This window comes from Pseudophryne corroboree, chromosome 7, assembly GCF_028390025.1.
Source record: "Pseudophryne corroboree isolate aPseCor3 chromosome 7, aPseCor3.hap2, whole genome shotgun sequence".
NCBI classification, from domain to species: domain Eukaryota; kingdom Metazoa; phylum Chordata; class Amphibia; order Anura; family Myobatrachidae; genus Pseudophryne; species Pseudophryne corroboree.
The window spans coordinates 333301561-333314085 of NC_086450.1; positions in this window are offsets into that span (position 1 = coordinate 333301561).

Consider the following 12525-nt stretch of genomic DNA (forward strand, 5'->3'; position numbering starts at 1 on the left):
AGTAGTGAAGATGTTCGGGACAAGTGATTGGGACTGTAAAGTGGACCAAATGAACTGATGGATGTATGAAAAGTTGTGTAGATCTAAAATGGGAGTGGTGCCATTGTGTATATGAAATGTGTAAAACTGAAGGGTACTGGGGTAGGTGTGAAGGTAATTGGGATACTGTGATGATGACATGGTGAATAGGGAAGTTGGTATTAAGTGAAATAAGTGAATGAGGTGAAAAAATTGAAAAATTACTAACTAGAGTGTTAGAAGGGTGAGAAGAACAGTATATGTGCACTTATGTTGGGGGGGAGGGGAATGGAAAAAAACGGAGGACATATGTCAGTTTAATTAAATTATGTTAAGCAAATAAGGTTATTGGTGAAGTTATTTTTACAAAAAGACACTAAAATTAAGGTATTCATTTAGACCCTTTGGAGCCAAGGTATCTAACTTAAAGGTCCATTCACTCTCCTTCTTAAGGAGCATTCGTGTAATATCTCCACCTCGGATTCCTGGTTTGATTTGCTCTAGGCCGTGTACTTTAAGGTCTTGTACTGAGCCTGAATGATGAGTTAGAAAGTGTCTGGAGATGGTTGTCAATTGTTGCATTCTTTGTTGGTGCTTGTCAGCATTCCTGATTTTGCTCATGTATTCAAGAGTTCTAATTTTTAACATGCGAGTTGTCATCCCAACATATCTCAGATCACATGGGCAGGAAATGCAATAGACACCGTTCTTGCTTCTGCAGTTGAAAAAGTGTTACGCACACCAGTGCTAACAGGAGTATACCGGTGTATGAACAGAGAGGGAAGCGAAGCAAACGAACTCACAGACAGTATAACATAACATACACAGGAGGTGATGGAATAACTAATAAACACAAAGTGAACGGAGAAGCCCAAAGGCTCAGGAATTGGGTGTCTCCCTAGTGTCAGGAATGCTCAGATGGAATAGAGCGGACAATGAAGCGAGGTGTAGTGATTTAACATGTGGAGCACCTGAAATGATGTTGCTAAGAGCAACAGAAAAAACCCCAAAGGGTTACCAACGGGTGTGGGAATAAACTCCTTGGTCAGAGATAGAAATATAGACACAAGGAGAGTATCCACAATCCTAACCCCCACTTGCAGGGCACAGGTTCAGCTTACTGCCACTAAACTGACACCTGGACGCCCTGCACAGTGAGGGAGGATTAAGCAAGCAGGTCTGAGAGTACAGCTGCAAACCTGCTGGGTTCACAGAATAGCAAAAGAACCCCAGCAGGTCAAACAATTGACTCCAGTCTTACTGCTAGGTCCGGATTGGCAGAATGAAGTACCGAATACCAAGGCCTATTCGCAGTAAGCAACAAGTAAATACAAAGTCACACAGTACTAGCTAACTCTCTGGAACTGACTAACAAACAAAGATTCAGCAGCATTTGCCTAGCCTGAGAGGATGGTTTATATAGCAGGTGCTGTCCACGCCCCACTCAGACCTCACAGACTGTGAGCACAAAACCAGCGCCGGATTCCCTGCCGTGCACAGAGCCTGTAACCACTACACAGTAAAAACCCGAACCGGAGTATCAGCTGCGCTCAGGTTACTTCGCTAACACTTGCCTCCCGGTTGCCATGGCGACGTGGCAGCACAGAGCAGGAGATCCTAACAGTACCCCCCCCTCTGACGAGGGGTAAAAGAACCCCTACCACCGGGTTTATCGGGGAACTGCGAGAAGAAAGAGCGTATCAGTCTGGGGGCATGAAGATCACAACTGCGCACCCACGACCGCTCCTTCGGGCCATACCCCTTCCAGTGCACCAAAAATGACAGCCGACCCCGAACCATCTTGGAGTCAAGAACTCTTTCAACCACAAACTCCCTCTGACCCCGTATCAGAAGAGGAGAAGGTCTTCCACTGGAAGAAGGATTACTAACCGCCAGTTTTAAAAGGGAACAATGAAATGTTTTATTGATACCCAATGAACGGGGCAGATCTAACTGAAATGCCACCGGATTGATAACCCTGGTGATCTTATAAGGGCCGATGAACCGGGGGCCTAACTTATGAGATGGCTGTCTCAACTTCAAATTCTTGGTGGACAACCAGACGAAGTCTCCTAATTTGAAGCTGCAGGGTCTTCTCCGCTTATCAAAAACCTTTTTGGTCACTAATGACACAGACACAAGGGCTTTCTTCACTTTCCTCCAAATACCCCTAAGAACCGAAACAACAGAGGAACCACCAGGCGTGGAATCCAGGGGGTCAAACGAATTGGCCTTAGGATGATACACACAAAGGAAGGGAGAGATCCCTGTAGCAGAGTGAGCCGCGTTGTTATAGGCAAACTCCGCCATGGACAGATGAGCAACCCAGTCAGTATGACACTTGGAGACATAGCACCTGAGGAACTGCTCCAAGGACTGGTTCACCCTCTCAGTCTGCCCATTAGACTGTGGATGGTAGCCTGACGACAAGCTCACAGAAATCTGGAGATCGGAACAAATTGCCCTCCAGAATTTGGCCACAAACTGGGATCCACGGTCAGATACCACATCAAGTGGCAACCCGTGGAGGCGCACAACATGCTGCATAAATAACTCAGACAGGCGTCTGGCCGATGGCACCCCAACCAGTGGAACTAAATGCGCCATCTTCGAAAACCTGTCAACGACAACCCAAATGGCTGTCATCCCCGAGGATTTGGGCAAGTCCACCACAAAATCCATGGAAATGTGGGTCCATGGCTTAGACGGAATAGAGAGTGGATGTAATGGGCCGACAGGAACCCCTCTAGGAGTTTTATTTCGGGCACAAACGTCACATGCCCGAACCCACTGATCCACATCCCTAGCCACCGAGGGCCACCACACCGCCCTAGACAGCAACTCCCGAGTTCTGGCAATACCCGGATGCCCTGCCGACCTCTTGGCATGGAATTCCAGGAACACTCGCTGTCTTAACCTAGGAGGCACAAACAAGAGACCTACCGGAAGGTCTGGAGGAGCCTGCTCCTGTGCTCTAAGGACTAATGACAAGAGGTCCTGGGTAATGCCCACTTTAATACATGATGGGGACACAATGGGCAATGGCTCCTCGGTGGTCTCTTGAACTGGAGCAAAACTCAGCGAGAGCGCATCAGCCTTGATGTTTTTTGACCCAGGGCCATATGTTATCAAAAAATTAAAGCGAGCAAAAAACAAAGCCCATCGTGCCTGCCTGGCATTGAGCCGCTTCGCTGACTCTAAATATGCCAGATTCTTATGGTCGGTAAGAATTGAGACCACAAACTTAGCCCCCTCAAGCCAGTGTCTCCACTCCCCGAGTGCATCCTTTATAGCCAACAATTCCCGGTTACCCACATCATAATTCATCTCGGCAGACGAAAATTTACGGGAAAAGTAAGCACAGGGATGAAGGCGATTATCAGACACCCCCATCTGAGAGAGTACTGCCCCAATACCTATCTCAGAGGCATCCACTTCTACCACAAAAGGACGCTCTGGATCTGGGTGTCGCAGCACCTTGGCCGAGACAAATGCCCTTTTGAGACGGGCAAAGGCCGCTTTGGCCTCACAAGACCAGTGAGCAACATCCGCCCCTTTCTTAGTGAGTGCCACCAAGGGGGCCACTATAGACGAAAATCCAGCGATAAACCGTCTATAAAAATTCGCAAAGCCCAGAAAACGCTGAAGCGCCTTCAAACTAGTGGGCTGCACCCAATCCAGGACTGCCTGTACCTTAGAACCCTCCATTTGGAAACCTTCTGAGGAGATAATATACCCTAGAAATGCGATTTGCTGGACTTCAAACTCTCACTTCTCCAGCTTCGCCCCAAGCTGGTGGTCTCTGAGTTTCTGGAGGACTAAGCGTACATGCTTCCGATGTTCCTCCAGGGAATGAGAGAAGATTAGGATGTCATCTAGATAAACAACTAAGAATCTATCCAAATATTCCCTGAGCACATCGTTCATGAATTCCTGGAAGACTGCCGGGGAATTAGAGAGCCCAAAAGGCATCACCAAATATTCATAATGCCCTGAGTGGGTATTAAAGGCAGTCTTCCATTCATCCCCCTCTCTTATTCGGATTAGATTGTAAGCACCGCGTAGGTCAATCTTAGAAAAAATGGTGGCAGTACGAAGCTGGTCAAACAAAACCGAAATGAGAGGCAGTGGGTACGAGTTTTTAATCGTGATACGGTTCAATTCCCTGAAGTCGATGCAGGGTCGCAACGAACCGTCCTTTTTACCCACGAAGAAGAACCCTGACCCAACTGGGGACTGTGAGGGTCTGATAAATCCCCAAGTTCTCCTGAATGTACTCTGCCATAGCCTGAGTCTCAGGACGTGACAGGGAGTACAACCTGCTCTTGGGAAGCTTAGCATCCGGCAACAAATCAATGGCACAGTCATAGGGGCGATGGGGAGGTAGTACCTCCGCAACTTTTTTGGAGAACACATCCGCAAAATCTGCATAACATCCTGGCAAACTTAGCTGCGAGAGCCTGACTGGAAGGCTCAAGCAACTCCTGAAACAATCACTACCCCAACTAAGAATCTCCCCAGAGACCCAGTCAAATTGAGGGTTATGGGCCCTTAACCAGGGTAACCCCAAAACCAATGGGGCAAAAGAACAGACAGTCACATAAAAAGACAATTTTTCAGAGTGTGTGGCTCCAATAAACAAAGGAATTTGGCTGGTGCAGGAGGTAATTTTACCCTGGGACAATGGTTCCCCGTTTAACCCACAGATCTCAATCTCTGATGCCAAAGGTACTGAGGGAACAGAGTGTTCCAGGGCGAATTGACGGTCCATGAAAACCCCATTGGCCCCACTGTCAACAAAGACCTCAGTCTTGACAGTTTGACCGAGGATCTCCAAAGTCACCGGAATGAGAAAAGTATTTTTGGGAAATTCTGACTTCTGGCCTGACAGGATATTTCCCATCACCCTCAGGCCCTGAAGTTTTCCAGTTTTTCTGGGCATGATACTACAACATGACCTTTATTCCCACAGTACAAACACAAACCCTGCTGTCTCCTCCACGTCTTCTCACGCGAGGAGAGGCGGGTAGCCCCAATCTGCATAGGCTCCTCGGAATATTCCTCAGAGTCTGAGGTTCCCTTGGGAAAAAAGGAAACTGCGGTCTCCCTTTCAAGCCTACGCTCTCTCAGCCGTCTATCCACCCGGATGGATAACTGCATGAGCTGATCTAAGCTATCAGGCGAGGGATATTGTACCAGTTGGTCCTTTATCTGTTCAGAAAGGCCCCTTCGGTACTGGTTTCTCAGGGCTGGGTCATTCCACTGGGTATCATGAGCCAACCTCCGAAACTCCGTACTATAAACCTCAGATGGCCGTCGCCCTTGCTTAAGAACCGTAATCTGAGCCTCGGCTGAAGCCATCTTGTCAGGGTCATCATACAAAATGCCCAGTGCCGTAAAAAAAGCATCAACACTTTTAAGCGACGGACAGTCAGGCTGTAACCCATATGCCCAGACCTGTGGGTCTCCTTGTAGCAAGGAAATCACCATGCCCACCTGCTGAATCTCCGACCCAGAAGACTGGGGCCTAAGCCTGAAATATAGCTTACAGCTCTCCTTGAAACAAAAGAACTGATTCCCTGCCGTGCACAGAGCCTGTAACCACTACACAGTAAAAATCCAGACCGGAGTATCAGCTGCGCTCAGGTTACTTCGCTAACACTTGCCTCCCGGTTTCCATGGCGACGTGGCAGCACAGAGCAGGAGATCCTAACAAAAAGTTAGTTATTTTTATTTTATCTCCATATTTATCCACTAATTCTTGTTTATTTACCACATGCTGGCAAATCTTACAGTTACCACAAGGGTGACTTCCTTTTATTAGTGGCTCTCGTGATGATTGTTGTGTGTAATGACTGCTGACTAAAAGGTCCTTTAGATTGGGTGATCGCCGCCAACTAAGATCAATTTTTGTATTCAGTTTTTTAGCCAGATCTTCGTCCGAGAGTATGATGTGCCAGTGTCTTTGCAAGATTGACTTAATCTCCCTCCATTCCTTACAGAAGTCTCCCACGAATCTTATGGTCTGGGATTCTTCCTTATGTTTTTTTGTTGTTGTATTGAATATTAAAGTTTCTCTTGTTGTCTTGGTTAAATCATTTCTTGCTTTTTTGATAGATCTCATGCTGTATCCTCTGTCCTTTAATCTAAGTGTCAGTTCTTCTCATCTCGAAGACTTCGTCACTGGAGCAGTTTCTCCTGAGGCATAAGAATTCACCTTTCGGAATATTCGGTTTTGTAGGAGGGAAATGCGAACTGGTTTGATGCAGCAGAGTGTTGGTAGCTGTGCTTTTCTTGTAGATTTCTGTGGAAATCATGTTGTTAGTATCCCTGTAGTTTTGAAGGTCCAAAAAGGAGATGCTATCCTTATGGTAATCACAGGTAAATGAAAGGTTGAGGGTATTGTTGTTAAGTTGCTGTATGAATTCCAGAAGTTGGGTGTGTGTGCTATCCCATATGATTAGGATGTCATCAATGTAACGTGTCCAAAGTATGATGTGTTTAGTATATGAGTCACAGAGGTCAGAGAATACGAACTCCCTCTCCCACCAACCCAGGAAGAGGTTAGCGTAAGTGGGGGCACAGGCTGCCCCCATCGCTGTCCCCCTTACCTGGGTGTAGAAGAGGTTGTTGAAGGTAAAGTAGTTTTTATTAAGCACAAAATGGAGGAGTTGTACTAGGAATCGGTGAAAATCATCCATTCCCCGCATTCTCAGAAAGTATTCCACTGCCTGGATTCCAAGATTATGTTGTATACTTGTATATAATGCCTAAACATCGAGGCTGACGAGGAGATGTGTTTGTATGTCACTGATCTTTCTGAGGACATCAGTCGTATCCCTGGTGTATGATGGTAGTTCCAAAACCTAGTCTCTTAAATGCGTGTCCAAGAAAATACAGGCTTTCTCTAGTAGGCCGCCATTTCCTGAAACTCTAGGCCGACCAGGGGGGTCTTGGAGATCTTTGTGTACCTTTGGTAGAAGGTAAAATGTTGGTACTCGAGGGTTGTCCACCGTCAGATACTCTTGTTCTGATTTGGTTATGGTACCATCGTGATATGCCCTATTGATCATGTTCATATAAAGTTTAGTGTATCTTTCTGTTTGATCAAACATACTCTTCTGATAGCATGATTGATCATCCAGTTGTTTCTTGGCTTGTTTGAGATATAGATCTGTTGGCCATATCACAACGTTCCCTCCTTTATCTGAAGGTTTTAGAACTGTATCTGTCCAGGTTTTAATCTCCTGGAGCGCTTTTCGTTCATTCAGCGTGAGATTACCTGCAGAGTGATAGTGTTTCTTGTTCTGGTATAGTCTGTCCAGATCCCGAGAGACCAAGTTCGTGAATACTATTACCTCTGGGCATATGGTGTCTTTGGGGAAGAAAGTTGATTTTTTTCTTCAGCAAAGGTCTTGTTTGTTGTGTAGAGGGAATTGTTTCGTTGGGGTCATCGAGTTCTTCCAATGTTGCCAGAGCTTGCCTTTCTTGTGATGACAGATTTTCCAAGTCGTAAGGAAAATCCGCTGTTCCTGTTCTCTCTGTGAAGAATTTCGCCAATAGTAATTTTCGTGCAAAAAGTTGTAAATTAGTTTGCCACTGGAATCTATTGAATCTTTTTGTTGGTGAGAAAGTTAAGCCTTTTTCCAAAACTGACCTTTGCTGTGCTGTGAGGATATGAATGGATAAATTTATTATTTGCAATTTACTGTGAGACTGGTTTAATTCTGGTTCCTGCGATTGGGATACCGGTTTGGAGATGGTGAGCCCCATTTTGCTCTTCCTCTTCTTCTTACTACGTCTCGTTTTTCTTTTGCTTGGTAGCCTCGTGCTCCCCTGGTTTGTTCTAAAAAAACGGTTACTGAGTTAGTGTTTGTTCTGGATGTTGAGGCGCTTCTATAGTCAGAGGTGTGGCTATCAATTTAATCTGCGCTGGATAGGTCTACCTTGGAGGAAGAAGGGGTATTGAACTGTCCCATGGGGCGTTCCTTTCTGATTGGTCTGTTCCATTGAAAGATCTTATTATTGGAAAAATCCCTCTTGTCCCTAGTAAACTTGTTCTTCTTTCTGTCAATAATAGTCTGTTCATATACTTGAAGGTCCTTCTTGATTTTCTCAAATCTGCTTTGGAATTTGGGATTTTGTTCCCATTGTTCCAGATTCTTGGCAATTTTGTCAATTTCGTTGGAACACTCGTCCAAGACTAGGTTGTTATGCTTTATGAGGATACTAATTAGTTCATGAGAACATTTGAGCAGAGTGGTCTCCCACTCCTGTCGCAGGTTACATAGAAACATAGAAACATAGAATTTGTCGGCAGATAAGAACCACTTGGCCCATCTAGTCTGCCCCTTTTTTTTTTTAAATATTATTTTTATCTCTAACCTTATTTGATCCTTATTTCTTTGTAAGGATATCCTTATGTCTATCCCATGCATGTTTAAATTGCTCTACTGTCTTAGCCTCTACCACCTCTGATGGGAGGCTATTCCACTTGTCCACTACCCTTTCTGTGAAATAATTTTTCCGCAAATTTCCCCTGAACCTCCCCCCCTCCAGTCTCAGTGCATGTCCTCGTGTCCTATTGCTTCTCTTCATTTGGAGAATGTTTCCCTCCTGGACTTTGTTAAAACCCTTGATATATTTGAAAGTTTCTATCATGTCCCCCCTTTTCCTTCTCTGCTCCAAACTATACATATTGAGATTTCTTAGTCTTTCAGGGTATGTTTTGTGATGTAGGCCATGCACCATTTTAGTTGCCCTCCTTTGTACAGTTTCTAATGTATTAATATCCTTTTGAAGATATGGCCTCCAGAACTGAATACAGTATTCTAGATGAGGCCGTACCAATGACCTATACAGTGGCATTATTACTTCTTTCTTTCTGCTGCTGATTCCTCTCCCAATGCAGCCAAGCATCTGACTAGCCTTCCTTATTGCCTTGTTACATTGCTTACCTGCCTTTAAGTCAGGTTGACAGTAAATAATTCAAACGATGGGAATAGTTTAGGCCTAAGTCCTCTGGGTATGATTTTTTGTTTCTGATTGTTCTCCAAACTTGTTAGATCCCAATTTGTACGTGTCTGTCGTTGTAAGATATATTTCAACTTCAAGATTTCATCTTCCCAATTGGGGTCTGGATCCTTAGTATCGTTCCCTATGGGAAAGATGCTTTCTAAGTCTTCCGTTCTGCGTTTAGTACTTAATTCAGTTTTAAGATTAAAGCTGGTCATGACTTGGCAACAGGGATGATAAGTATATCTGCTGGTAATTTTCAAATCCGCGCTAGATTTGAGAGCTGAGATAGACCTCAGTTTATACAGTCTTAGCCAAAATAGAAAAGATGTTGGACTGCAGAGATGGAATGGAGAGGTACATAGAAGAGACAGAAGGCAAGAGATATTGTGGTGAAAAGGATGGAAAGAAGAGAAAGGAGGAGATCGGAAGGGAAGGGGGGGGGGGGGGGGTCAGTTGGTCATCCAGCAGGAGAGGCCAGGAGCATTGGCGATGACAGGGAGAAGGGATACTACATGTCCAAAGGGCAATCTAGGTCAGCTAAAAGCCCTGAGGGGGCACGGCAAGGCATCCGAACGATGCATCTCAGTGTGAATAGTGGAAGGTGACAAACAATCCCCTCTTGGGGAACCTGAGGGAAAAAGCTAGAAGAGGAGGCAAGACTACAGAGCAGGTGGAGCAAGAACAGAAGAAAAGTAGGGAGGGAGTGAAAAAGCAGGGTATCATGTTATAATAAATGCTGGAAACATAATTATTTGAAAGAAACAAAGTTTGTATGGCTAGAACATGAGCAATCTAAACACAAACAGCTCCCCGAAAGGTGAGTATGACCATTACAGGCTGTCATAACTGAAGATAACAGGGAACAAAATGGGGGGCCTGGTGACAAGCCAGGTCACCAGGGGCGGAGCGGAGAAGGCCGCTGTTGCCGGGACCGTAGACCATTCTGAACGGGGAGGTGGAGGCATCATCCTCTGCTTTTGTGAGATTGGGGATGTGGCAGAAGTGTCTCCTTCCTCAGTGCAAATGCCTAGTTTGGACAGGAGGGATTGGGCTTCAGGTGAGGTTCTAGCCGTAAGCAATTTCCCTAGATGCCAGACTAGGATGCAGAAGGGGAAACCCCAGCGGTATTTGACATTGTGCTGAAAAAGCATAGAAGTGATGTGTTTAAAGTCTCTGTGTTTTTGCCAAGGTGATCGGGGATAGGTCTTGAAAGATCTGTAAGGGGGCATTCTCGCAGGTAACAGAACCCAGCTGACGAACCTCCTTCATAATGGCCTCCTTTGCAGTAACGTAATGCATTCTGAGGATAACGTCTCTGGGTTGGGAAGAATCCTCCAAGCGAGGACGAAGTGCACGATGAGCACGGTCCAGAAGAAGGTGGTCTTCAGAGGTGTTAGGGGAGAGCTGGGTAAAGAGATGCTTGAGGTATAGTTCAAGGTGGGTGGTTTCTACATCTTCTGGGACACCCCGGATCCTCAAGTTGTTTCTTCTTGCCATATTATCCTGACCCTCATGATCTTCCTGTAGTTGGGAGATATCTTGGCGCATCTGATGGAAGTCAGTCTCGACGGATTGTTGTCGCCTCTCAAGTTGATCAGTTCTGGAACCAATCTCTGCAGTATCGGTCTTCAGCGAGTGGAGGGCTTGGACAGAGGTCTTAACATCTCTGACTTCTTTGAGAAGGGAGTGAAAGTCTTGTCGCGTGATGGGTGCAAGATCGTCGAATTCTGAGTCGGAGTGTTCGTGAGAATGGTCAGGAATATCAGGTCTAGGCTTGGCAGGGGTGCCTTTTTTTTTTTTTTTTTTAGTAAGGAAGGGTGTGAGGTCAGATCCCAAGGACTTTTTACCTCCTTTAGGCATCGTGTGAAGACGTAGAAGGTGAGAGTAAATGACAAAGGAGTAGGTAGAGGGGCTGCTCCAGTAGCACGGCTGAGGGCCAACAGGGGTGAGGTAGGAGGGTTAGGGGAGAGTCAATAAAGAGCACCGGGCAAATTAGGTATCAATGCAGGACAAAAATCTTCGACTCTCTGAGAACCCTGTATGGTACGGAGAAATAGGCTGGAGCAAGCAGGTAATTGAAATTGTAAATACAAATCCTGGTGTAATGGAACCTTCCACCACAAGAGGGAGCCAAATAATCAAAGACAGAGTCTGCAGTGGATAGGAGAACACAGCTTCTCCAATATAAAAAAATATATATAGAGAGAGAGAGAGAGATTTATGGTAGGACTTACCATTGTTAAATCTCTTTATGTGAGGTACACTGGCTTCCACAGGGAATAACATCGGGTGTAGAGTTGGTTCTTGATCCGAGGCACCAACAGGCTAAAGCTTTGACTGTTCCCAGGATGCACTGCACCACCTCCTCTATAGCCCCGCCTCCAGGCACTGGAGCTCAATTTTGTTAACCAGTCCAATGCAATAGCAGGTAAGAGAGACGGTAGATGTTAGTCGCATAGAACCACATTCTCACGAGAAGGGACTAGCGGCTAATGCAATACAAAATCAAAGAAGCCAAGTGCGTCAGGGTGGGCACCCTGTGGAATCCAGTGTACCTCGCAGAAAGAGATTTAACAATGGTAAGTCTACCATAAATATCCTTTTCTGCAGCGGGGTACACTGGTATTCCACAGGGAATAACATTGGGGATGTCCTAAAGCAGTTCCTCATGGGAGGGGAAGCACTGTAGCGGGAACAAGAACCCTGCGTCCAAAGGAAGCATCCTGGGAGGTGGAAGTATCAAAGGCATAGAACCTGATGAACGTGTTTACTGAAGACCATGTAGCCGCCTTGCACAATTGTTCAGCGAACGCGCCATGGCAGGCCGCCTAAGAAGGTCCAACAGGCCGAGTGGAATAAGCTTTGATAGCAGCAGGAGCTGGGAGCCCAGCCTGCGCATAGGGTTGTGCAATCACCATTCTAATCCATCTGGCCAAGGTTTGCTTATTCGCAGGCCAGCCACGTTTGTGAAAACCAAAAAGTACAAAAAGAATCTGGCCTACTGATAGAGGCAGTCCTTTCCACATAAATATGGAGAGCCCGTACCACATCCAAAGATCTTTGAAGGACACACCAGAAGAGATGAAGGCTGGAACTACAATCTTCTGGTTAAGGTGAAAATATAAATAAATGGGGCGAGTTCGCAGAACTGCCCGGTCACGGTTAAAAATTAGAAAGGGTGGATGACAGGACAGAGCGCCTAAGTCTGACACCCTCCTAGCAGAGGCAATAGCTAACAGAAACAGGACTTTAAGCGTACGGCATTTAAGGTCCACAGACTCAAGAGGTTTACATGGAGACACTTGTAGGGTATTCGGAACAGACAGATCCCACAGAGCCATAGGAGGGACCTAGGGAGGTTGAATCCGTAGAACATCCTGAGTGAAAGTGTGAATGTCAGGAAGAGATGCAAATTTTCTCTGAAACCACACCGACAAGGCAGATATATGGACCTTGAGGGAGGCCAGACGAAGGCCCAAGTCTAGGCCC